Source organism: Eschrichtius robustus, chromosome 17, assembly GCF_028021215.1.
Source record: "Eschrichtius robustus isolate mEscRob2 chromosome 17, mEscRob2.pri, whole genome shotgun sequence".
Lineage (NCBI taxonomy): Eukaryota > Metazoa > Chordata > Mammalia > Artiodactyla > Eschrichtiidae > Eschrichtius > Eschrichtius robustus.
In genome coordinates, this window is record NC_090840.1 from 45833160 (window position 1) to 45857048 (window position 23889).

At 37.1% G+C, this 23889-nt stretch overlaps 1 pseudogene; it reads right to left on the reverse strand.

Annotated features, from left to right (window-relative positions):
• Positions 1 to 22790: 22790 nt before the first annotated feature.
• LOC137751637 (small ribosomal subunit protein uS10-like) lies at positions 22791 to 23149 on the reverse strand (annotated as a pseudogene).
• Positions 23150 to 23889: the final 740 nt, after the last annotated feature.

A 23889-nucleotide genomic window follows, 5' to 3' on the forward strand; every position in this document is an offset into this window, starting at 1 on the left:
CTTGTACCTGGATGGTGGCAGTGGAGATGCTGAAAGTGATCAGATTCTGAATATATTTTGATGTTAGAGCTGCAGGAGTAGCTGACCAACTGGGTGTAGAATGTGAGACAAAGAGAGGAGTCAACTATAACGCCAAGGTTCTTAGCCTGAGGGGATAGAAGAATGAGTTTTCATTTCTTGAGATGGGAAATCTGCAGGAAGAGCTAGTTTATGATGATGGTGGTGGTAGGGCAGTTATCAGAAGCTCAGTATTCAACACATTAAGTTTGGAAACCTTATTAGACATTCAAATGGAGATGCCCAGTAGACAGTCAGATATTCAGACCTGTTGTTCAGGGGAGAGCTGGGCTGTGAGCATCAGCCAATTCTGCCCAAGCCATGAGCCTGATGAGATCATCTCGGAGTAGGTGTGGTTAGAAAAGAAACGGAGTCCAAGGACTGAGTTCTGGGATACTTCAAAATTCAGATGTCAAGGAAATGAAGAGGAACTGGAGAAGACATAGCCAGAAATGTAAAAGGAAAACCCAAGTGGGTATGGTGTCCTGGAAACCAAATGAAGAAAGTGTTTAAAGGAGGAGTGGGACATCAGGGAAAGGCAATTAACATAGAGTGCTGGATTTCAGTAAAGCATGTGGCGAAGTCTAATAAAATCCTATCAACAAGGAAAAACACCAAACTGGGTGGAAAAAAGTAAATGGGATTTTTAGCTAGCTGCCCAGTTGTATTCAAAGATCCCGATTAATGGAATATTATTAATTCAGGCAATATGTCTTAAAATTGCAAACTCCTTGGCCCTAATTAGTAAATTTGGAAACTCCTGAAGTTCTTGCAGTTTGTTATGGGAGACTAATATTTTTTTCAATATTAAATTATATTGTGATACGTAATATGCTTTTCAACCCTACACATTCTCCAAGCCTCCAACATGTGGATTCTGATAAACCTCCCAGGGAGTCCTACCCTGCTTTTGAATTGGAGGAATTCACAGGGGTCTTTAAGTGCCTTAGGATTCTGTTCTCAACCCAGATTTTTCAAAATTAAAAAAATTAAATCAACGTTTTTGATGGCAGCATAGAGCAAATCATTACATTTATGAATGTTTTAAAGTTTTAACTAATAGCAAATACATCACATAATGAGATCTGTATTCAAAAAGAACCTGAATAAGCATTGATGATCTTTTGGCAATTTTGGAGTACAATTTGATGTCTGAAGGCTGGAATATTGAAAATGTAATCTTGACTTAAAAAATTAAAGAATCAGACTACACACAACAGACCACTGAGTTTGAAGTCAAGTATGGGCAAGAATCAGGAGTGAATAATTAAAAGGATGGTTTGTAACTATTTGAAAAGGAGCCAGCATGACTTAGCAGGTCACCCTGCCCTCGTTCTATCCCAAGGTATAGTTCCTACACTGGCAGAACAGGGAACTGTAATTTTTGAAGTTCTGCCTTTGACGATAATCTATCATCATATCACTGAAGCATCATCAAAGAGTCTAAAGTAGAGTAATATAGTCACAAAGGCACATGATTTATAGTCAGAGGACCTGGATTTGGGTCTTAGCTGTGCAACATCTTTATGTGGTACAGGAAAAATTTACCTACCCTCTGTAAATCTTAGTTTCTTCATCTGAAAATGACACAAATAATACCTTTATTACAGATTGCCGTCAGGTTCAAATGAGCTATATAGATGAAACAATTTCTAAAGCATAAAGTACTAATTAAACATCAGTTATTCTATATTGGAGAACTGTTGCTCAAATGATAGCAGCTACCAAAAGTGCTGATGAGATCTTGGCTGAATTACAGAAAGAATAGCATGTAGAACAAGAGAAATGATAGTCAGTTTTGTCTGTGCCCTGTGACAATTATACAAGGAATTCTATATTCAGGTCTATATTTTTAGAGGGACATAGGCAAATTGAATTGCAACTAGAGAGTCTCATCAGAATATTGAGAAGTTTGGAAAAATACCCCATGAGGAATATTTTAAGGGACTGAGAAGACTTGGTGGTATGATGATACGGATGAGATAACCATCTTCAAATAGCAAAGGAATGTTAGGTGGTGGAAGGATTTGGTTTGTTCTGTTTGGTCTCAAGGGTTAGCAATAGGACAGAATGGATGAAGCCTGACTCCTAATTACAGCATAAATGGCAGTGGCAATTTTCCCTTTTATTTCTGTGGACTTGTTTGATTCCTGTTCACTGATGTCCTTTTAGAGACCAGGGCCTTTAATAAAGAGTGACTTACTGAAGGTCATCCATCTGTTCACCAGAAACACACGTTCTGCACAACCACTGCTTGGACAGAGTCATGCCCTCTCAGGCTGCTCCTCTGACACTTGAATGCTTAAGTGTGGAAAGAGTACATTTTTCCTCCTATTTTTCTAGGACATGATTCTACTGTCAGTAGTACTTCACAGTGAAATGAATATGATATTTAAAATTGCTGTTTGGTTGAATGGATGAAGCCAGACTCCTAGTCACAGAGAGAAACAGTTTTCTGATAGAGCTATGCATGGCTACAGCAGGACTGGAGAAGTCCCTGTCAACAGAGGCTTTCCAGCTATGGACTGGATGACTACCTGGCAGGGAAGAGGATTCATGAATCAATGCGTAGTCAGGCACAATGACCTCTTACTGCCCTCTGACCTCATGAGTCCATCATTCCATGACAGTCTTATTTATCTTTCTGTGTATCCCTGTACCATATGATATTCACAGTAATAGTGTGCCATAATATGTTATGACTGCATTACCCACATTATTTAATCCTGGATTAAAAAACATCATTTAAACTGATATGTACCCTTTAATTTTTCTGACACTCTGCCTTGGCTCGCTGGCACTTGTTATGACCATTCATGTGCCTTAGAAACAGCAGATCCCAGAGAGACTTCATATGTGAAAGGATTTTCCAAGGCCAAACTAATGGCATTTAGTCTTTATCCCAGATGAAGGAATGACTTTGATCTGTCAACTGTGAAAAGTAAACTGGGCATGACCTTCACTCGTCACCAATCATCTCACTTAATGACATTTGTTAACTTTATTCTGATATTAGATCATGGTCTTTCTTTGTTCTGTCAGGGTTTTTTTTCCATCCAAAGTCTAATTATTTCCATTTATATGTATATGGAAAGCTCAGAAGTCTGAGTAGTGAATGTGGAGTTTATCTCTGTGTGGCTCAAACTTTGAAGACAATTCGTTGTATTTGCTAATATTTGCCCAATTAAGGGCAGAAAATAAAGAGATAAGCTTTAAAGTCAAATATACTTTATTCACTTCATTGCCCTTGAGACCTTGAGCATTTCTTTTGTTGTGCAGATTATATGTTCTAGCTCCTTTGGTTCTGTTGTGCCTTTTCACCCGGAAGGCCCCCCAAATGACAATTATTGCTTCTTAGAGGATGCAACTTCAGAGGAGCTGTCACAGTGAATCAGGCTGAACCTGACTTGAAGAAACCTTCTGGGATGTGAAATGTTGCAAGTGTTTTACGTGATTGAAACTCTTATTTGATTAAAAGATATCAGCGCACCAAAAGCAGGTTAATCTTTTCACAGCATGACAGAAGATAGGCTAATCAGTTCTCTCACGATCATTCTGAAATAAGATAAATATAATTAGTGGTGTAGCATTTTATACTAATTCTCAAGTATCTCAGTACTTCTTAAAATACTTTCCTTTAAATTAATATTTAAATTTTATAATCCAAACTGATAGTTTATTTAAACATATTTATACCATACATAGATAAGAACTAGAATAAATTAATCTTGAAAATATTTGTTCAAAATCATTGGTCTAGGTAAGAAAATTGTGTCTACCATAAAACTGGGATTGACTCCCTACTCATCTGCTGATTGTTGCCCTTGAATTCTGAGCCACATCGGTCAACCTCTGTCCCATCTCACATCAGAAGGCTAAAATAACTCGGACAGAGAGTACATGTAAAATTCCTTATTACTCTTCTTTCTCCCAGGCTTCTCTGAATGAGTAGTGAAAGGGAACAAAAAGAGAAACAATATGTGTTAAGTTTATTTTTAAAATTTATTAAAAAAATTCTTTGCCTCAGAGGGGTAAGAGGGCAGGTGATTATTTTCATGGCTACATTCCTGTTCATTGAATTAATTGAATCATTAAAGAAGAATATAAATCAAATTAAGGTTTCTAATCAATTTTATTCCATTAAAGTATAAAATTATATTTAAAAAATTTAACAAAGGACTTGAAAGACCTGTACTATGGAAACTATAAGACGCTGATGAAAGAAATTAAAGGTGACACATATAAATGGAAAGTTGCATTGTATTTTTGCATTGGAAAAATTAATAAATGTCCATACTCCCAAAGCAATCTCCAAATTCAGTGCAATCCCTATCAAAAATTGTTAATATCCAAATAATTATAAAGAACTCACAACTCAATATCAAAAAAACCAAACTACCCAATTAAAAAAATGGGCAGAGGACCTGAATAGACACTTTTCAGAGGAAGACATATAGATGGCCAACAGACACATGAAAAGATGCTCAGTATCACTAGCCATCAGGAAAATGCAAATCAAAACCACAGTGAGATATCACCTCACACCTATGAGAATGGCTATTATCAAAAAGACAAGAAATAACAAGTGTTCTTGAGGATGTGGAGAAAAGGAAATCCTTGTGCACTGTTGTCAGTAGTGTCAATTGACACAGTCACTATGGAAAACAATATGGAGGTTCCTCAAAAAATTAAAAGTAGAACTACCATATGATCTAGAAATTCCACTTCTGGGTAGTTATCTGAAGAAAATGAAAACACTAACTTGAAAAGATATATGCATCTCCATGTTCATTGCTGCATTATTTACAAAGCCAAGATACGGAAATGACCTAAGTGTCCATTGATGGATGAATGGATAAAAAAAACTGTGGTATATACACACACACACACAAAATGGAATGTTACTCAGCCATAAAAAGAATGAAATCTTTCCATTTGCAACAACATGAATGAACCTAAAGGGTTTTATGCTAAGTGAAATTAGAGAAAGACAAATACCATATGGTTTCACTTATACGTAGAATCTAGAAAGCAATAAATGGAACAAACAAAACAATACATAGATAAAGACAACAAACTGGTGGTCACTAAATAGGCAGGGTGGGGGGGGGTTGGGTGAAGTGGGTGAAGGGGATTAAGAGGTACAAACTTCCAGCTGTAAAAAAAAAATCATAGGGATGTAATATACAGCATAAGGAATATAGTCAGAAATACTGTAATAATTTTGTATGGTGACAAAGGGTTACTAGACTTATCATGGTGATCAGTTCATAATGTATTTAAATGTCAAATCACTAAGTTGTACCTAAAACTAAAATAATATTGTGCATCAACTATACTGCAACAAAAAATAAATGTAATGCCTATCAAATTGCTTTTGTTAGAATGTCTTTGAGAGTAAGTCCCTTTTATTTAATAAACATAAATTCAAATAAACTGCTAGAATTATTATCAGTTATATGCTAGAAATAATGATCTTCAGGGTTGGAGTTAATAACCTGTGGAAGTGACTGGATTTGATACCTCAGTTCTTAAATCCTCCCAGCATGTCACCAAGAATGACAACCATTTTAGACATTTTGACTTGAAATTAGGCTTGAAAATAGCTACTCTCTAGGGGTGAGTTAACGTTTAATGTTGGGCAAGTAGAAATGACTGCTGATTTTCATTCTTTGTATTAATTCCATGGGGAGGGTGAGCTAGTAAAACATTTGTGTGAGCTGGTCATTATTTGAAATTTATTTACCAAAGTGGCTTACGTAATAATCATCTCTGTGCTAAATCAGTCAGTCAACAAGTTTTTACTGAGTCCCCACTGGATTAGAGTAATGTACAGTAATGATGTATTCAGTAGTATACAGATGTTTGAAGCAAAGATTAGACATGAGCTCGACCCCCAAGGCCTTACAAGCCATTAGAGGAGACAAACAGACACATATCATCAACTGAAATGTAACCAGATGACTTAACTCCCAGAGCATGGAGGAGGAATGGCTGGGCTGGGATTGTTCTGGTGGGTGATGGGATGGCTTAAGTGTGGGAAACTTCCATGATGTAGGTGCCTTGGTCTGGGTTAGGTAAAAAACGGTTAGTGGCTTGGTAGATGAGAAAAGCAGTTTGGCTTAGTGAATACAGTATAATTCAGACAAAGACTGAAGTAGAGAATGGAAGTCTTTTTAATTTATCTGGAGGTATAGCAAGATAGACAAGCATACAAATAAGAGAGGTAATGGATAAAGTTATTTGAAACCAAAGTTTGAGCAGGGATGAGATTGGAAAGGTGTGAGTTGCATATCACAATGATAAGCTCCATTTTAACTTTGTTAAACTCAGGGCCCTTCATGAAAAGAAAAGTAATTAAATGAGAGGCTTTTATCTGGGGATTGCTCATGTGGGAATCCTCCCCATGCTTACCATGTCTGGCTAATTTAAGACAGACCCAAACTTGATGAGCATCACAGAATGAAAAATTTGCTATCTGGAAGTTTCTGAACAAATGTCCCTTGCTCAAGCAAATATTCTGGTTTCTGACTGATCACCATCATTCAGCATCATGTGAACATTGTTGGTTGACTTTCCCTTTTATTATTAGTTCCTTCCCACACTTAAATACTGTCACCATAGCAGTATGTTCAGTTAGATTCCATTTTTCCTGGCATTCTACCTTTTATTATAATTTTAAGGAAATAGCCAATTTTAGTTAAGAATACTTTCTATCTTGTTCAATTATGGAATGAATGATGACAGCTGCTCCTTTAGACAGCACAGGCTTCTCAGCACACTTTATGGTAAGGTCACCCAACCAAGGAGGGCAGGGTCAGCAACAAATACTACTTGTGGTAATGACAAATTTGCACTGATAACTGAGCCAGGCAACTCTAATCTGAGCCTCATGTCCTAACAAGGTTCAGTAATCACTATGCCTCTTTTTCTTTATTAGGTGTAAAATGGATATCAGTATGGCCCATGACAATGCTAGTAAAATCATTCTCCAACTTCTTAATCTTCAATTCAGAGACTCTCTTCTGACTCTTAATGAGATCTATGATTTATGGGTCACTTAATATTAACAGGCAGCTTTCCTGGGCTTTACGTTTATTATCTCATTTAAACTACACAGCAGGCCTATGAGGTATTATACATACTGTTAGCTCTGTCTTACGATGAGAAAACTGAGGCTCAAAAGAGACGTGGGGGCTTCCCTGTGGTGCAGTGGTTGAGAATCTGCCTGCCAATGCAGGGGACACGGGTTCGAGCCCTGGTCCGGGAAGATCCCACATGCCGCGGAGCAACTAGACCCGTGAGCCACAATTACTGAGCCTGTGCGTCTGGAGCCTGTGCTCCACAACAAGAGAGGCCATGATAATGAGAGGCCCGCGCACCACGATGAAGAGTGGACCCCACTTGCCGCAACTAGAGAAAGCCCTTACACAGAAACGAAGACCCAACACAGCCATAAATAAATAAATAAATAAATAAATAAATAAATAAATAAACCCAAAGTTTAAAAAAAAAAGAGATGTGGTATTTCTGTGGTCACAGAGCTGGGCTTCAAACCCAGATTGGTTTCACTGCAATGTGTAAGAGCTTACACTCTTTCTGTTATGCCACAAGAACTGTCCAGATTTTTATAAATGGTGGTCCTCATCCAACCACACCTGACTGTTCTAGCCCTGCTCTTGTCAACCTGAGTATGAGGATCAGAGAACATCACAGTCCCTTCTTGCTTATGATATTTATTCTAGTCTAATAAGCAATTATTTAGTGACAGTTAAATCACATGTGTTGAGAAGTGTGTACTGGAAGAGTGTAAATATTAAGGAAATAAGATCCTTGCTGTAGGAATTTCCTAACTGGCACTGACATCCTCTAGTCACGTAGAACACATTCCCTTGGATCCTTAGCTGCTCCCTGTGGTTGGAGCCCCCTTTCCCACTTCTTTACCTAGTTAGTTTCCAAACTTTCTTCAGATACAGCTGGGGAGAAAACAAGTAAACCTCATCTTCCTGGGATATTTTCTCTGATTCCTCAGATTTATTGGGATGTCTATCTTCCAAGAACCAGCAATACTCAGTGCATAGTTCTGTTGCACCAAGTATGTTGTCATCGGTTTTTTTACTTCTCTGTCTTCCTGTCCACACTAAGTACCCATAAGCTAGTCTTATTCATCTTTGTATTCTTATCACTTATCAGAGCATTGAGTGAACAAGAGAAGGAGCCAAGACAATGCTGTCATTTGGGGGAGATGGTGAAGTAGAGGCTTCTAGATGGGAGAAGTCATTGAATTTCAGTCTTGCTGGAGAAGGAAGCATCTCCAAGGAGCTAGAACTTGTTCTGGACTTTGAAAGATGCTCTGGATTGGGAGGTGGTGAGGAAGGAGGAGGGCACAATCAGTGGGAGAGATGGAGTGTGCCTGTTCTCTCTAACTCTGAACCCAAATCTGCTTCTCTGTGGCTTCTACTTGTTGTTCCTGGCTGAATACCTTCAGATCACACATAACCAATCTAATCCCCTTCCCTAAACAGCCTTTCAATGTCTGAAAATGTTAGGTTTCCATGAGGCTTCTTTTTCTATGGCAGGACTTCTCCAACACTCTAACCATGACCCACATCCTTTTCTGAGCTGCTCACCATTCAGGTGCCCACAGCATTGGGCAACACAGGAGGTCAGGACTAATACTTCCATGCTGAGATGGAGGCTTCTATAAATACAGGCTGTACTGCACCACAGCTGGTAGGTGGTCACATCTACTCACTTGCTCATGTCAACCTTAGTGTCAATGAGGACCACTGAGTCTTCATACACGTGAAACCATGTCTGCCCTTCTATTAGTGTCACTTACCATTCATTCACTCTCTCCCTCAGTCATTCCACAAACATTTATTAAGCATTTACTATGTGCTGAGGACATAAGGTCTAGAAGAGTTCCTGATGTAAAAGTAGGAGCTTGCCTTTGCCTCTGCTTAATATTATCTTGTCACTTTGCGTCTGGTGTGTCAATCTTTCTTTTTTCTCTCTCTCTACCTCTCTGTCTGCCCCCCACCCTTACCCTTGCATAGAGAGATAGATACATATATATATAGATAATATATATAGAGAGATATATAAAGTATATGTAGTATATATGTATGTGTGTGTATCAAGTGTTTGTGATGCTTTCCGGTTGTATATTGGTGAGGCTGATTATGGTATAGGGAAGAAAGCTTACAATGGACGTAAATTGTGGAGTATAATCTTAGATAACATTAAAAATCACAACTGCTCCAAGATGCTGAGATAGAGGAAAACAGTATATGTGGGGGGGAAGGGGTGGGGAAAACAGTTTATGTGGGGGGGAAGGGGTGTAACAAATCTGTGAAAAGTGTGGGCTTTGAATCAGACTCTCTGAGGTCAAATGTGGACTCCATCACTTACCAGCTGCATGATTGACTGCAAAAAAGTTTAATTTCTCCACGTCTCATTTCCTTCTGCATATATATAAGTATGCTCAGGCATAAATAATAGTTTCTGTTCAAAGGGTTGTTGTGATAACTAAACAAGACGATGCATTTAAAGTTGTTGTGCCTGAGGCATATCAAAGACTCAATAGATGATAGAAAAAAATATAGGAGAAAAATAGTTCTTTATATTGCCTGAAAAATATCAACCGTCAAGGAAGCAAAATGGGACACAATAATGTCAGAGTCCATTATAACCAAGTTTAGAGGTCATTTGAATGCAAATTCTACTGGAATGTGACATTGAATTTTACTGGGCTTTAGCCAGTGTTGAGAAGTATTTTTACCAGAGTGAAATGGTTGTTGTAATAGCACTTGCTGCCATAGGATTTGACTTGGATTACTAAGTAGTTCAATTAATAGTGAAAAAAATTAAGAATCTCTGAGTCTTACATATACATTAAAAAAAAAATACCATGAATCTTTTTCTCTAGGGTAAGATTAGAAAAAGAAAATATTATACATCTGCAAATTCTCCAGGACTAGGTGATTTAAAATTTGAGTTTAATATTAAAAAAAAATTTAATATTTAAAAGTTGAAAATTTATTAAGATTTAACTTTTCAGATTTATTTTCTAAACTCAAAACAGAACCAAAAGTGGACCTGGTATTTAATAAGCAGATTTTTTTCAGTAGCTACATGGTTAAGATATTACTAGTACATACTCTAAGAAAAACTAGAAAGTAAGACACTTAGGTCCTTTAACAAATATTTTCAAGGACTGTAATGAAATTTGTTTGCAAAGTATGCTGACAGAACACAAAATAGAATAAAATAAATCCAGACTTTCACTGAAAAAGCAAAACCAAACCAAACCAAACCAAAACAACAACAACAACAAAAAATCTCTGAGTCTTAAATGTATCTTCTTTACCTACTTTTTACACATTTCACTTTCCACACCAATTCAAAATAGAGGGCATTAGTTTTCTACAATATCTAAGAGGCTTATGCTTCTACCATATTATTCAAGTTAGTTAAATAGCTGTGCATAACTTGTAGATTATTGAAAATGGTTTGATTTGTTCTTGTATGCTCATTTGAAGGACTTTTAAATAAGCCATTGGAACAACAATTACCGGAAAATAACCGGCTGCCTCATCTTTGGCTCAGGTGGTTTCAGTATTGTCACTTTCTAGTCTGTTTCAGAGTAAACCAAGGGAGTCTACTGGAAATTAACTGGCTGCCTCATCTTTGGCTCAGGTGGTTTCAGTATTGTCAATTTCCAGTCTGTTTCAGAGTAAACCAAAGGAGTCTACCATTGATGCAAGATTTAAGGATATTGCCAAATTTGGTTTTGAAGGTACTTGGGATATTATTTATAATTTCTTAATGAATTCCAGCAGCTCTTTTTGATGATTAGAGAATAAGCAAAGCCCTCAGCAGCATGCCAGTACAGTGGAGTAATGGCCGTTAAAGACATGAGCTTTGGGACTATTTGGAAACAAATGGTCATTTCACCAGAAAAGTAAAACAAACTGAGCAGTTTTACTCAGCTTTCCTTCTTCGGCTCCATGCCATATCTATAGGTCAACTCCAGCTAGTCAGTCCAGGTGAGTTTTTTATTTGTCAGCTGTAGGAACTTTCTCTATGGCAGAACCTAGCTCTGTTCTAACTCTCTGCCCTGATATCAGGGACATGTTTATTTTCTTTACTTGAAGAAAGTGCCCCACTAATTTCTTTTATATAAGATAAAATTCAAACACAATTATGTAGAATCAAAGACAGTCAACTCCAGCTCACCCTGGATGAAGACGGCAAATAAACTCATGTGGATTTGTGTCTCCCTGTTTTGCCTTTTAAGTTTTAGTAGCATTTTGATCTAACACATTTATTTCATACTAAAGGAAGCATTGTAAGTAATTTTAAGTGATAGATATTAGTTCCTCTTCCTCATTCAGAACATCGCTTTCTGACTATTTTATAAAATTGATTGTCTCATGGTTCCATAAGAAAAAAGACTCATTTAATATCCCTCATAATAACCTACAAGGTGTTGAAGGGTGATGAAAACAAAACAAGAAGGGGAAAAAAAATCTCAGTAAAAAAGACCTTTTTTCAGTTGAACAATTAGAGTGAATCTTTTTGCCTTTGTTGAAAATATGCTGAGTAATGAAATAATAAAGCTTTGACTAAAGAATTGGTGTGTGAGGAGGCAGGGAAAATAGAAAGTAGGTGGGCTGTGTCTGTGTTAGGTTTGTACACTGCGCTTGGTGAAATTAGTTTTCTTTTTTTGTGGGCTGTCTTAAATTGCTATTGCAATTTTTGGTTAACTCTAGCTGTTCTCAGTTACATAACTGCTCCTTTTGGCCTCTAAAAAGAAAGGACAGTCTAAGGTCAAGAAAGAATCATGGTGAAAAGAACAGATCATGAAGTGACTAGGTTCAAAGATTCAGGTGATGGCAATACTCCAGGCACTGGTGCTAAGCCTGGGTCGGAAAACATCAAGAAAGGTGGCTGGAAAGAGGTCTAGAACTTGAATTAGGCATGCTTCCTTCATCATATTCTCATAGACCCTTAGGCTCATGAAACTGTGAAGAGTAAGGACCGTAGAGGTCCTCTTCATTTTGGAGATGAAGAAATTGAATCTGCACATGAAAATGCTCAAGGCCAGAGGGGTGACATGAAGGCCACCCAGCAATTTAGGGAGAAAGCTGGTGTTACAATGTAGGTCTGAGCCTGGCTTTCTCACCATCACAGTGTCATAGCTGACATTTTAACTCCTACCACAGTGGGGTCCAGGAATACCTGTAGAGTTGTAGAGGCTGATGGTAAAAGAGACAAAACACAGATCACTGGACTTGACAACAGAACACCTAGGTCAAAGTTGTTTCCCTGAATCTCTGGATAAGTCATCAATGCTCTAAACATCAGTTTTCTCATTTACAAACTGGGCACATGACTATTTTCCCACTTACCTCAATGGATCAAGTGAAATGTTGTTTGTCAAAGTGCTATAAATTGGGAGATTAGGATTCACATATACGTACTACCATATATAAAATAGATAACTAATAAGGACCTACTGTATAGCACAGGGGACTCTACTCAATACTCTGTAATGACCTACATGGGAAAAGAGTCTAAAAAAGAGTGGATATATATATATATATATATGTGTGTAACTGATTCACTTTGCTGTTCAGCAAAAACTAACACAACATTGTAAATCAACTGTACTCTAATAAAAATTAAAAAACAAAAAGTGCTATGACAACTAATGGCAATTCACATGTAAGGCATTACAGAATACCATTGGCATTCTTTCCCTACAGACTTCTCAACAGCTACCCAGGGCTACCAAAATATCCCAATTGACTACCACCCAGAGGACATAGGGAATCACAAAAACGTGTCTGGCATCTCATATGAACCTGCAGCTCACCCAGAGTGAAATCTCCAAGAAGCCGGCTTTTAACTCAGCAAGTTGTGAACATTCATTTCATTTGTTTATTCATGAACTCATTTACTGGATAAACGAGGCATATTTAAAATATTAAATGTAGTCCTCACCTTTCTCTAAAGGGGTCAACAGACAGATAAATAAAAGTGATTCAATACGGAAAATGTTGTATTTTAAGGACTGGGGAAGACTAAAAGAGGAAGTAAAGGATTATGAAGAGGTTTTTAAAAAGAAGTGGTTTGAAGGTTGAGTAATACTGGGACCTGCTGAGAACATGAGGACATGCTGAGAAGATTTTTACAGGGGGAGGGGCCTCCATGAAGTCATAAGAATGTGACAAAAGAGACATGTGTGGGAAATGTTGTGCTGTCAAGTGAACCAGAGGGTAGGGAATATGGGGAGACTGTTGAGAAATGGGTCTAGACAGGTAGGATGAGGTCAGATCATGAATGTCCTTGGTTAGCAGGCTAAGGAGATTGTTCTTTGTTCAAAAGACATAGGAGACACTAACATTTATTTTATAACTATTTTATTCCAGGTAAAAATGAGACAAGGTAATTATTGAAATATTCGAACAATTTGCACCTATAGAAAGAAAGTTAAAAAAATCAATGAATCTGAATTTCTGGAAATAACAATCATTACCATCAGGTGAACATTGTTCTAGACTGCTTTCTATGCACACATACAAATAGTTTAAAAGAGAGAAATACTTTTTAACTAACAAGCTCCACCCACTCTTCAATTCCACAGTTATGAAACCATGAACATGCTAGATACAATGTATAAGAATAAAATCTAAATATATAAATTGATTTGTAAAAACATAATTTCTGGCATGATGACATGTCAGAAATAAAGGCAGTGTTAGGTTTGAGCAGTAAACTTTTGAGCAGACACTGTGATGGTTTTGGAAGATATTAGATTGGCTAAGGGGATTAGAGACTGAGGTTTTATTGCCCATGTAAACATGGGAAATATGGCATTGGGCCCGAGTGAGGCAGAGATATTTACTTAAAGCTGGAATCCTGGAAAGAAAAGGCTGCTTCCTTGGTAAAAGGAGCAAAAACCTACTTACTTGTTCAAGTAGGGTGACTAGAAAGTTTGTTATTTTTTGGAATTTTCGATGGGAAGATAAGAGAGGAATTAAAGCCCTTGGCCACCAAAAATCATGTGAAGTTGGAATTTACATCACTGATTTAATGCTGGAATGTCCAAGCTGAGAAACAAATATCAAAACTAATTTCAGACCAAAAGCAAAAGTAAAATGATTTTGTAGCAAGACTTTTACACCTCAGAGTGCACAGGTATTTTGGGGGTAGAAGAAGGAAGGTGGGGGAAACAATTAAAACTTCTAATTCGATGGGGAAATAATCTATCACAAGAGAGTCAGTAGACATTATAAATAGGAAAACTACTATTCCCATGAACTTGAAGAGTATAAAATAACTATGCTTCAAATGGCTAAAGTGATAAAAGAAAAACTGGAAATTATAAGGAGAGAACAGCACACTGTGAAGAGATAGATTTGAAGAACAAATAGAGCTTCTAGAAATGTAGACATGTTATTGATATCTCTACGGATGAGTTAAACACTGGATTATATTATATACAGCTGAAGAAATAATTAGTGACTTTGAAGATAGAGCTGAGAAAATTACCTAGAATGCAGCAGAGAGAGAGATACACAGAGGTGGAAAAAATGGACAAGAGTTTAAGAGATTTAGAAGACAGAAGAAGAGAGAGAATGGAGAAGGGGAAATACTTGAAGAGATAATGGCTTAAAATTTTCCAAACAGATAAAAAAACCACACCAGCTCTTAATTTGAAGAACTATATACTCATTGGTATACTGATAAATGTTTCACAACCAGTTGCCAAGATAAAGTTAGCACTGATTTATAGTGTTTGCTGGCTGCTGTGCTGTAAATACTGTCATCATGGCTGCTTTCAGGTTACCAGCTGAATTTAGGTGAATTACCAGCTGAATTCAGGTTTCTTCATTGAACGTGGTATTGGGAAGAAATATGCATAACCAGCTTTTGTGAGCTGGTCTGAGCTGACTCCAGCACACAACTGCATATGCTGAGTCCTTGTGAAATATAAATAAAAATAAATCATTACATAGGTGCATTGTACTGAAAATTCAGAATACTCATGAATAATATAATACCTTACTTATGAACACAGAAGACAGGCTCTCTTCCAAGAAAAAAATGTCTGACAGCAGACCTATTGGCAATGATAGCTGGAGGACAGTGGAATACCATCCTCAAAGTACTGACTCAAAAAATCAACCTAAAATTCTATACTTACTTTTACAATTTTTTAAGAAGTGAGGTTAAAGTAAAGAAAAATTTCAAGCAATGGTGAGAGAATTTACCAAGTACTTATCCTTACTGAAAGAAGTAATTAAGGGATATATTTAAGGAAAAGAACCAAACTCAGAAGGAAAGGTCTGGATGCCAGAGCAATGAAAAACAAAGAAACTCATATTCATGGGTAAATATAAATAAGCATTTTCTTACTTTATTATCTATAAAGTAAATAACCTGTTAAAATAATAATAATAATAATAATGACTAATTTGGAAGGAGATTTAACAACAAAGGTAGAATTTAAATATTATACTACAATTAAATGAAAGATGAGGAGATCATTGGAAAGCATTGTAATGATTGGTTGGAGTGCAGTCTAACAGAAAGCAGGAAAAGAGAAATAGGTGAAAACACCGATTTAAAATAGAAAAGGAAAGTAAATATAAAACAAAATAAGATACTAGAAATAAATTCAAATGTATCAGTAATCCCAATAAATGAAAACACTTTGAATTCACCAGAGATTCTCATATTGGATTTAAAATATCCAGCTATATGTAGCTTACAGAAAAATACAAATATATAACACAGATTTGAAAGCAAAGGGATAGGGAAAGATATACTACTATCTAATACTAAACATTAAAAACACAACATACATTCTCACAAACACAAAGCAACATTATAGTAGTAATATTGCTGTCAGACAAAATAAATATCAAGACACAAAGCATTATTATGAAAAAAGAGGTCCTTATACAATGGTAAAGGTATAAGGAACAATTCACTAGGAAAATATAATAATACTGAACCTGTATCCCCTTAATAACTCTGTGTTGCATAAAGCAAATTGAATGAACTGTATTTACCATTAATAACATGGATAAAATTGTTTTAAAGATGATTTAAGAAGACAGAGGAAGACAATAATAGTGACATGAGATTATATATATGTAAAAAATTTTAAATGCACAAAATAACACTAAATTTTACTGTGGGTGATCAATTTATTGCCCCTTAGCTCCAAATTCATTCTTTTAGATTGTTCTGTGAAAATTGATCTGGACCCTTTAAACATTTTCCTTTGCCAGTTGGTCCTAAAGCTTTGTCAGTAGATGGTCTGGGCAGTCACTGGAGGAGAAGAGTTTTGCTTCCTGGTTCTGGTGGTCTCTTTGGCAGACTTTCTCTGGCACTGAGCTGTTGCAGTGCTGGTAGCTTCTCCAGGGCCCTACTCCTGCAGTGCTGGGTGGCAGCAGCACCCAGCTACCAGCAGCTATTCCACATACTCCCACCCTGCACAGCCACCTTGAGAAGTCTTGCAGTGGAGTGCTGTCAGTGTTACACCTACCTGTGAATAGCTTTCTCTGATATCCTAGAGCATGGATTTCCAGCAAGTTCCAAAAATATTTTGAAATATAAAGATTTAATTTAACATATACTAAATTTATCAGGAGAGAAAGTGAAGTGAAATGAAAGAATTGCTGTATATATTAATATATATACATATATACGTATATATATGTGTGTATATATATACATACACACACATTTATGGTAGATCTCACTGTAAGAAATATTTCTAAAAGTTCTCTCTAAAGTTCATATTCCCTGATATATAGAGTAATTTTTCTTCAACATTCCAAGCAAAAATCCTAAAATTTACCTGATTTGACGTAATTAGTTCCCATGCCCAGGCCTGAATCAACACCTGAGGCCAGGGCAGTGGAATTTGCAAGATTGGTCTAAACCAATCAGAACCGACCCTTGGCATTGGGCACCAAAGCACAGGAGTCATGTGGAGGAAGGGTGGATATCTAAATGAAAACTTGTTATTCTTAGGAAGGGGGAAGGGAAATGGATATCGGATGGACAAACTAGGTATATCCACAACATGGTGTATGTTTCTTAATCTGCAGACTCAAGGTTTTCTTCATTTGGGGGGAAATTTTTCTTCTCATAATCTTTGAGTGATTTTCTCTTCCATATTTTGGATTCTATACCTAAGGGACACCAAAAACTTGTCTTTATTCTGGGTTATCTTTGTCATTTTTATATATTTTACTGTTATTGTTTTAATCTCTGCCCTTTTCCTCTACATTGCCTGGGATTACCCAAAGCTTTTTATTTTTTGGCTAGTAATTTGATATTCAGCTGAATTGGTCTTCAATTTATTTTCTTAACCTTGAAGTCTCCCTTTCATCTTATTCACCTTGCCTTATTGAATTATCATACCTATGAAATTATTATATAGACTACAGTGCTCATGGGGAACTCTCTTCTCTTCCATGGTTATGTTTTTGTGCAAGCTAGGCTCTTCACCTATCTTGCCTGTTGTGTTGCTTCCTTTCATTTCTTTCCTCTTTGTAATATGTTTGCATGGTTACCACACCATGTTTTCATCTTGATCATGTTCAACATAGGGAGCTCAGTTCAGATTTTTTTGCACTGATATATTATAGATGAATTATTTTGACTCATTCTTTTTTCATCACTCTATTCATTGTATCTAGTTGTAGGTGTATCCTCCTTCATTGAGGAAATACCCTTGGTCTTTGGAATATTTCCCCCAATCTAGTGTAGAGTCCTAGAGTCTTCATTTCCACCAAAGAGAGCCAGCCTTGTTTATTTACTTCTTACCATTATCTCCCCAACAAGCACTTTTCCTCTTCACATCAGGAGTATCAGTAGAAATTCCTTTCCTCCTCACATCAGCAGTATCAGTAGAAATTTCCTACTCACATCAGGAGTATCAGTAGAAATTTTCAAGATTTTATTAAATCACCAGTACTATCTCTGGGAGACTTGGGCACATTTTGTGTCAGAATATTGTTGCTTCAGCTTTTAGTTTTTGATAATTATAGCAGTAGGTTTTCCCCCTTTGTTTGCTTGGTTGGTGTTGATGTTTACCTTACACACTGGCCCTCATTATTGTTCATTTTTGTTAAGAGTTAGAGAATCGTGTGATCAGCTTTAGTACCCTCATTTTTAATCAGAAATCCATTGAAGGGTTTTAATCAGGGGAGAGTCATGTTTTAAATCATGATGGCAGGCATATGGAGATTATTAGAAATGTTCATGAAATAATGAATGAATGAATGGACAGTAGAGGTACATAAATGAAAATGTGGGTGGAGTGGGAAGAGAAGACATAATGGGTGGGATGGAGGAAGAAATTGGTAACTTGACTTTGGAACTCTTTCCAGCTAGATGACATTCATTTAATCTGATCTCTACCTTTGGGTAGATAGTAATGATTTGCAGAAATATGAGTCTTAACCCACAGAGCCAGTTGTTAGAGAAGGGAAACAACTAGTAATATAAATGGAAGCTCATGGACCTAGTCACACTTTCATTTTGCTAGTTGTATGATAGACCAAGTTCTGGCTTTGAGCAGGGCCCCTGGTTATGCCTTGGCTCCTCTCTCCCCACCCCTCATCCTCTCCTGTCCGACTGTCAGCACATGGACCTTGATTGACAGATCCACTCTGCACAGAAAAGAGCCTTAGGTTCTAATAAATTGCTCCCATAAATTTGGTGCTATGAATCTGACAAGCCATAAAGAAATTAATTGGCTAGAAGTAGGCTCCCTTGAGTTGGAGAATCTTGTTCCATCTCATCCTCCTGGATATTATTTGAATTTACTTGATGTCCAGCAGGTTGTAAAAATGCAGCCTTCAGAGTAGGTAGTGAATTGATCGGAACTCATTTCCTTGAAAGTGTCAGAAATCTAATTTGAACTAGCATAAACAAAGTAAAACATAAAAGAGAGACGCCCTAGTTTATGCACTGAAATGATGGGCTGAGCAGAGGAGAGATTGGCCTCTACATGATTTGGTCTATCAGGCAAACCAGGGTTCCCTCATCATCTCTCATTTCTGCTTCTCTCTGCTTTTAGCCTTGTTCTCTCCAGCTGACGGACTTCATGAGACTCCAGGAATCCAAGATCCTATATTCTTACAGTCTAGTGACCTGAGAGGAAGGGAAGTCCTTTCCCTCCAGATCTTGTGAGAAATCTGGAGGAAGATTCTGATTGGCTCGTATTGGTCATGTGTCCACCTGTGGGGTGAGATTGAGAGATAGTAAATTGGCAGCTCCCACCAGAAATAGATGTTCTCTAAGAAAGCAAGGGAGGAGGTGATAGTCTGAGCACATAAAATAACACATTTTCATTGAGGGGAGGAATTAAACCCTCCGTATGCTTTACAGGAACTAAATTCACCCCTGCCAAGCTGTCAGGGGATATGACCCTTCAATCATGTCCAGATATATGAGTGCCATTTGATACCTTTACATTGCTCTCCTTTGCCAAGCCCAGAAAATGGCACCTGTTGATTTTGTAATCTCAAATAAAAATGAACCCCAGGATGTTTCCAGATTCAGCTTAATTCCAACCAGTTGTCACTTCCTCAGCCCAGGAGCTGGTATGGAAGTAGGTATTAGGCATCTGTTGCTTTGTGTTATGGCTAATGCATGAGAGAGATGCTTTTCTAGAACCAAAGAGCCCTAGCTACACCACTGAGGATGAAGGAAGATTGCAGGGGACCAACTGGTTTTCATTTGGACCATGATTAAGAGAAGGCTCACTTGCTCTAATGCTTTTAAAATCAGCTCCCCTCCAAAGCACTTGCGTTACGTATATGCCATCTTGCAGAAAGACTCAGCATTTGAGATTCAAGCCAAATGCTTTTTAGCCCACTTAAAAAAGACACTTCTGCCTTGGGCCCTGCCGGCTGCAGGGGCTGACTGGGCTGGAAGCCAGCTTTGAGGCTGACCATCATAGCTCTTGCCACTTAATACGAAGGGAAGATTGGTGACGTGGTTTATATTAGTAGCAATGCTAACCATTTACTGGATACCTTACACATGGCCCAGGCACTTTTTTTAAAAGCCAAATTTCTCTCATTATTAAATAGTAAAATCTGACATTTTAAAAGGCACAATCGCTTATATTATTTTGCTATTGAAAACGTTGGTATGTAGCATATTGTTCTCCCAGATTCATAGATTAAAAATCAATGTCTGAGAGAAAATGTAACAAAATTATAATTGGGAAGATAAGGAGTGACTAATTCGGTGACTTTAAGTTTCATGAGGGAAGAACACTGTTTTCTTGTTTTATTTAATTTTGTTTTTCTGTTTTCTGTCTAGTGTTAAACACAGTGCCTGGTGCATAGTAGGCACTCATCAGATATTTATTGAATGAATGAATAAGTGAATGAATATATGAAACCTTTTAGGAGGAAGAACTGACCAAACATTAAAATGAAAACTTTGGTAACACCAAGTGTAAATATGAGCTTCCTTACAACAACAGTTGATAACATGAGAGGAAAATCTATCTAGTTTTCTTTATACCCTATTTTAACTAGAGTAGAAAATGGATGTCCCAAAGTCTCAGACAAATGAATTGTCCTTCCAACATGTCTATCTTACCAGAAGTTCCTAGACATTGTATGACCTCAACTTGCCAGTTTTCCAGCTGTAGTTTCTTAACTAAAGTGTTTCAAGATAAATTTGGTTAGTTTTTTGTCAAATGCATGACCCAAGTGACACTATGTAAAGAGTAACTTAGAATCCTCATGTCAGTTTTGGTATTTATAAAGTTGGACCAGTTACATAATTTGCGAGGACCAGTACAAACTGACAACGTGGGGCCCTTGTTCAAAAATTACTAAGAATTTCCAGACAGCAATACCAGAGCATCACACCAAATGTAGGTCCTTCTAAACTGGGGACCTGTGTGACTACCTAAGTGGCATGCCCATGAAACCAATTCTATACAGATTGCTTGTCTTTTGGCGACTCCTGAAGCATTGGTGTGTTCATATTTGCAGCAAGAACGCATGGAAATTACAGGGTTATTTGATTATTTCAAACATGGAGGTGAGAAGTAGGGAAAATGTAATGTATAGGTGGAACTAAAACCTAGGGCAGAGATTATGACAAAAAATTCCACATATGTAATTTGCTTCCATTCACTATTAAAATAATGTTCTTAGATCTTACAATATATTTTTAGCATTTTGCTTTTGAGTAACCTGAGAGTTATGATATCTAGGCAACTTAAAATGTCTTTGATAAGTTTCATTAGAATCATTCTAAGTGTAGTAATTACAGTCTTTGTAATATTGCCGTACTGTATGGCTTTATTTTCTAATATTAAACAACTCTACCGTTATGGACCAGCTGAAACTAAGCTTGAAGTTACTTTTCTTAGATTTGGTCTCATCTGATCGTACCTTATAAAAGTTTATTGAAGAAGACTGAAGCATATCCTATTGGCCCAGAACTGAAGAGAAATGAGTTTTTTGGGGCCTGTAGGCTAGTAATACTCAAGAAATGTTTCTTGCATAATGAATGCTAATGTGTCACAGGCAACTACCATAAGATGCTGATCAATGACAGTAATACTAAATGATGCCTCACCTTTTAACAACTGTGGTGAATAGTTTAGAAGTATGTATTCTATTAATCTGAAAATTTATCACTAAAACTTTTCAAAAATTCAAATAATGCACTGAATTTTGCCCTGATTCAATTTGAGTAATTTCATTAAAATAATGATTCACAAGATGATTTATATGCCATTAATTTTGGATTTATTGTGATGCTTGTTCTTTTGGTTTATTGAGATATAATTTACATATAGTAAAATTCACCCTTCTTTGGTGTACAGTTCAATGAATTTTGACAAACTTACATAGTCATGTAATTGCCTCTACAATTAAGATAGAGAACATCTCCATCATCCCAAAAGTTTCCTTCAACTCCCTTTGTAGATAATTCCTTCTCTCCACTCCAGTCCCTACACTCCACTGATATGATTTCTGTCCTTCTAGTTTTGCGTTTTATAGAATGTCATATAAAATAAATGATTTGTATTATTTAAATTATTTTGAGTTTGTCTTCTTTTACTTATTATGCTTTCCTTGTTCCAGCAGTATTTGGTAATTATCTTGTTTTTAAAGCCCATCTAATAAGTATGTAGTGGTATCTCATTGTGGTTTTGGTATTAATTTCCCTAATAACGAATGATATTAAGCATTTTTTTCGTGTATTTGCTCCATGTATCTTCTTTGGTAAAGTATCTTGTTCAAATCTTTTCCTTGATAAATGGAATATTTATAAATGGAATGGAATATTTATAAATGGAATATTTCCTGCCATATCAATAAACAAAGGATGTCATAGTCACCAATGATTGCAGCCCTCCAATGTGAGCTGGTGAGTCCTGAGGAAACTCAGGGCTGAAAAGAATACCTGCCACCTAGCAGCCATCAGACTGCAGCCGCGCCCTGCGGCGAGCCCTGCAGCAACTCAGGGTGTGAAAATACAGGCCCCAGATAGCTAAGGTGCATATCAAAGGAATGATTTCAGTGAGCCCAGACTCTTGCATCTTCCCATACATAGAAAAGCACTAAATTCCTTAACTTGAGATATCTGGTTTTCTTTATTTAACAATATCTTTTTTTTTTTTTTTGACAACTGATTATCAGTTTATTAAAAATGTTGATTTAAGCATCTGCAATGGTGACTTCAACCTCGACTCCTGGCTCCATACTGATAGAAGTGATCTGCTTGACAATCTCAGAGGACTGTGCAGGTCAATAAGTCGCTTGTGGATCCTCATCTGGAAACGATCCCAAGTCTTAGAACCTTCACCACAAGGAGTTTTCCTTGTAGTTATTCTCAGAGTCTTGATAGGCATCCGAACCCGTCCTTTCACCTTGAGATTCTTTTCCTTTGCGCCTCTGATGAGGTCAGCACATACCTTCTCCAAAGACTTCACGTTGCGGCTGATGAGGGTGATTCTAATCAGGTGAATCGCCACCTCGGGCTCTACAGGAGTCTTTCCAGTATCTGTAAAAGCCATGGCTGTGGCGCGGCTTCCTGACCGACTTGTTCCTCAGCGAGGGCGAACGGCGGTGAGTCAGGGGCAGGAGCGGGTGGCCAGAGGCTCCGCTGCAGCCGCGACCGCGTCTTCCTCCAAGAGCTAACAATAATCTTTTGACTTCCGACTACCTTGCTCTTTGCTGCAAAACTCCTATATATCCTGGCTCCTCCCCTCGCCTCCTCAGAGCAGTTTCTCAGAGTTATCTGAAACGCTGTCTGCCAGGCTGCAGTCCTCATTTTGCCCCCAATGAAACTTAACTTGCAACTCTCATGTTGTGCATTTTCTTTAAGTCAACATCCTGTTACTTTCTTTTTATTTATTTATTAAAAGTATTTTTTGAGTTTAAAATTTTTTTCCAGCTTTATTGAGAAGTTTAAGGTGTACAACATAAATAAATAATTGATATATAGCATTATATAAGTTTAAGGTATACAACATAATGATTTGATATACGTACGTATTGCAAAATGATCACCACAATAAGTTTAATTACCATTCATTATCTCACACAGTTACAAAATTTTTTTTCCTATGATGAGAACTTTCAAGATCTACTCGCTTAGCAACTTTCAAATGTACAATACAGTACTGTTAGCGATAGTCATCACACTGTACATAACCTCATAACTGGAAGTTCGTACCTTTTGATCGCCTTCACTCAATTCTCCCACTCCCCACTCCTTGCCTCTGTTTTCTTTATTTCTGTGAAAAATGATATT